This window comes from Cetorhinus maximus, chromosome 23, assembly GCF_964194155.1.
Source record: "Cetorhinus maximus chromosome 23, sCetMax3.hap1.1, whole genome shotgun sequence".
NCBI lineage: Eukaryota > Metazoa > Chordata > Chondrichthyes > Lamniformes > Cetorhinidae > Cetorhinus > Cetorhinus maximus.
In genome coordinates this window covers 29,129,633-29,133,876 of record NC_135901.1, presented here as the reverse complement: position 1 = coordinate 29,133,876, position 4,244 = coordinate 29,129,633, and the positions used below count along the sequence as shown (strand labels likewise).

Here is a 4,244-nt window from a genome sequence, read left to right as displayed (position 1 = left end):
GTCGACAACGAGGAAGCGGAACCCGCACCCACGTGAGGGTGGGAGAGACTTTAAAATAAAAACAAGAAACTACTGCGGATGCTGGAAATCCAAAACAAAAACAGAATTACCTGGAAAAACTCAGCAGGTCTGGCAGCATCGGCGGAGAAGAAAAGAGTTGACGTTTCAAGTCCTCATGACCTTTCAACAGAACTGAGTAAAGTTAGGAGAGGGGTGAAATATAAGCTGGTTTAAGGTGGTGGTGGGGGGGGAGGGGGGGGAAGGGGGAAGAGAGAAGTTGCGGGGGGCGGGTGGTTGTAGGGACAAGCAAGCAGTGATAGGAGCAGATAATCAAAAGATGTCACAGACAAAACGAACAAAGAGGTGTTGAAGGTGGTGATATTATCTAAGAGAATGTGCTAATTAAGAATGGATGGCAGGACACTCAAGGTACAGCTCTAGTGGGGGTGGGGTGGAAAGACTGACAGGGTATTACAGGTATAGATTTAGAAATAATGAAAATAGGTGTGAAAAGAAAAATCTATATAAATTATTGGAAAAAACAAAAGGGAGGGGGAACAAACGAAAAAGGGGTGGGGATGGGGAGGGAGTTTAAGATCTAAAGTTGTTGAATTCAATATTCAGCCCGGAAAGCTGTAAAGTGCCTAGTCAGAAGATGAGGTGCTGTTCCTCCAGTTTGCGTTGGGTTTCACTGGAACAATGCAGCAAGCCAAGGACAGACATGTGGGCAAGAGAGCAGGGTGGAGTGTTAAAATGGCAAGCGACAGGGAGGTTTGGGTCTTTCTTGTGGACAGACCACAGGTGATCTGCAAAGCGGTCACCCAGTTTGCGTTTGGTCTCTCCAATGTAGAGGAGACCGCATTGGGAGCAACGAATGCAGTAGACTAAGTTAGGGGAAATGCAAGTGAAATGCTGCTTCACTTGAAAGGAGTGTTTGGGCCCTTGGACGGTGAGGAGAGAGGAAGTGAAGGGGCAGGCAAACTGGGCGGCCGCTTTGCAGAACACTTGCAGTCTGTCCGTAAGAAAGACCCAAGCCTCCCTGTCGCTTGCCATTTTAACACTCCACCCTGCTCTCTTGCCCACATGTCTGTCCTTGGCTTGCTGCATTGTTCCAGTGAAGCCCAACGCAAACTGGAGGAACAGCACCTCATCTTCCGACTAGGCACTTTACAGCCTTCCGGGCTGAATATTGAATTCAACAACTTCAGATCTTAAACTCCCTACCCCATCCCCACCCCCTTTTCGTTTCTTCCCCCTCCCTTTTGTTTTTTCCAATAATTTATGCAGATTTTTCTTTTCCCACCTATTTCCATTATTTTTAAATCTATAACTGTAATACCCTGTCAGTCTTTCCATCCCACCCCCACTAGAGCTGTACCTTGAGTGTCCTGCCATCCATTCTTAAATAGCACATTTTCTTAGATAATATCACCACCTTCAACACCTCTTTGTTCCTTTTGTCTGACATCTTTTGATTATCTGCTCCTATCACTGCTTGCTTGTCCCTACAACCACCCCCCCACCAACTTCTCTCCCACCCCACTCCGCACCCCCACCTTAAACCAGCTTATATTTCACCCCTCTCCTAACTTTACTCAGTTCTGTTGAAGGGTCATGAGGAATCGAAACATCAACTCTTTTCTTCTCCGCCGATGCTGCCAGACCTGCTGAGTTTTTCCAGGTAATTCTGCTTTTATTTTGGATTTCCAGCATCCGCAGTAGTTTCTTGTTTTTATCTCTGTGTTTAATTGACTGCCACTCCACTTCAAGAAATGCCTACCTTGAAGAAGTATTGCTCTGCTCTCCGACAGGATTTCCGCCTGTCTCTTCTGCCTTGTTCACCTTCATTGCTTTCCATTTCTCTCCTGGTGTTTGACAAGGTGTTTACTAAAACCCGCTTTCACAGCCATATTTCCTTTCTCAGTGACTGTCTCCGTCTCCAACTCACCCCACGTGGATTTCAACTGAAATTCCATCCCTCTTGTTACGAAACCACCCAGGATTACAGGTATCTCCGGGACATAAAACATTTCTCGGACTGCTGTTCCTGTCGCATTCTGAGATCCATACTCAGTGCCATGCGCCGCCATATGAACACACTCGGCCTCTCCCTCCAGCAGGACCGCCGCACCCTTTTTCAAAGCTGCACGTGCCCCCAGTTTCATTTTATTCTTCGTCTCATCCGACGCCTCAACAAGAAACTTTTTCATTTTTCTCTCAAGTGCTAAGGAACGCAAGCTCCAACAACTCATTGACACCAACACCCATCTAGGACCCTCCACCCCTGCTTGTCCCTCCATCCCCACCCCATCTTCCAATCCCAGCCCCATCCGCGTATTCACTATACCCCCTGACCTTCCCCTCTCCGATGCTGAACGTTCAGTGCTCAGCAAAGGACTTAGTTTCATACCCTTACGCCCTCATCTCAATGGATTTCGGGCTCGGCACGATGCTGAACTCTTCTTCCGTTGTCTTCGTCTCCGTGCTCACTTCTTTGGGCAGGATTCCTCTCCCCGTTCAACGGATCCTTTTACCCACCTCCAATATTCTCCCTCCACCCGGACCCCTCCCTCTGGATTCTTACCTCCTCTTGATCTTTTCATTGAGAACTGTCGGTGTGACATTAGTCGTCTCAATTTCTCTGCTCCTCTCACCCATTCTAATCTGTCTCTCTCTGAACTTACTGCACTCCGTTCTCTCAGGTCCAACCCCAACATGGTCATCAAACCCGCTGACAAGGGTGGTGCTGTTGTTGTCTGGCGCACTGACCTCTACCTCGCGAAGGCTGAGCGTCAACTCGCAGACATTTCCTCCTACCTCTCCCTGGACCATGACCCCACCACTGAACATCAAGCCATTGTTTCCAGGACTGTCACTGACCTCATCTCCTCTGGAGATCTTCCTCCCACAGCTTCCAACCTGATAGTCGCCCAACCTCGGACGGCCCGCTTCTACCTCCTACCCAAAATCCACAAACAGAACTGTCCTGGCAGACCGATCGTATCAGCCTGTTCCTGCCCCACGGAACTCATTTCTCGTTATCTTGACTCCCTTCTCTCTCCCCTTGTCCAGTCCTTTCCCACCTACATCCGTGCTTCCTCTGACACCTTACATCACATCAACAACTTCCAGTTCCCTGGCCCCAACCGCTTCCTCTTCACCATGGATGTCCAATCCCTCTACACCTCCATCACCCACCAGGATGGTCTGAGGGCCTTTAGCTTCTTCCTTGAACAGAGGCCCGAACAATCCCCATCCACCACTACTCTCCTCCGTCTGGCTGAGCTTGTTCTCACACTGAACAATTTCTCCTTTAACTCCTCTCACTTCCTCCAAATAAAAGGTGTGGCGATGGGTACCCGCATGGGCCCCAGCTATGCCTGTCTCTTTATGGGGTATGTGGAACATTCCTTGTTCCAGTCCTACTCCGGCCCCCTCCCACAACTCTTTCTCCGGTACATCGGTGATTACTTCGGTGCGGCTTCATGCTCTCGTCGGGACCTGGAAAAATTTATTAATTTTGCTTCCAATCTCCACCCCTCCATCATTTTCACATGGTCCATCTCTGACACTTCCCTTCCCTTCCTTGACCTCTCTGTCTCAATTTCTGATGATAGACTGTCCACCAATATCCATTACAAGCCTACCGACTCCCACAGCTACCTCGACTACAGTTCCTCACACCCCACTTCCTGTAAGAACTCCATCCCATTCTCTCAGTTCCTTCGCCTCCGTCGCATCTGTTCTGGTGATGCTTCCTTCAAAAACAGTTCCTCTGACATGTCCTCCTTCTTCCTTAAGCGAAGTTTTCCACCCACGGTCGTTGACAGGGCCCTCAACCGTGTCCGGCCCATCTCCCGTGCATCCGCCCTCACGCCTTCTCCTCCCTCCCAGAAACATGCTAGGGACCCCCTTGTCCTCACTTATCACCCCACCAGCCTCCACATTCAAAGGATCATCCTCCGCCATTTCCGTCAACTCCAGCATGATGCCACCACCAAACACATCTTCCCTTCACCCCCCCTGGCGGCATTCCGTAGGGATCGTTCCCTCCGGGACACCCTGGTCCACTCCTCCATCACCCCCTACTCCTCAACCCCCACCTATGGCACCTCCCCATGCCCATGCAGAAGATGCAACACCTGCCCCTTCACTTCCTCTCTCCTCACCGTCCAAGGGCCCAAACACTCCTTTCAAGTGAAGCAGCATTTCGCTTGCATTTCCCCTAACTTAGTCTACTGCAT

The 4,244-nt window shown here is 49.9% G+C and overlaps 4 protein-coding genes across 6 annotated transcripts in view; 3 read left to right on the top strand and 1 right to left on the bottom strand.

Moving 5' to 3' along the window:
* Positions 1-4,244, top strand: part of LOC144697284 (uncharacterized) — a 555,771-nt gene that overhangs the window by 50,882 nt on the left and 500,645 nt on the right. The gene's annotated exons all lie outside the window — the stretch shown is intronic.
* The window catches only part of LOC144697128 (uncharacterized), a 386,815-nt gene that overhangs the window by 64,669 nt on the left and 317,902 nt on the right, over positions 1-4,244 (bottom strand). The gene's annotated exons all lie outside the window — the stretch shown is intronic.
* Positions 1-4,244, top strand: part of LOC144697251 (uncharacterized) — a 248,138-nt gene that overhangs the window by 85,370 nt on the left and 158,524 nt on the right. The window lies entirely within an intron of this gene.
* The window catches only part of LOC144697178 (uncharacterized), a 685,261-nt gene that overhangs the window by 534,250 nt on the left and 146,767 nt on the right, over positions 1-4,244 (top strand). The gene's annotated exons all lie outside the window — the stretch shown is intronic.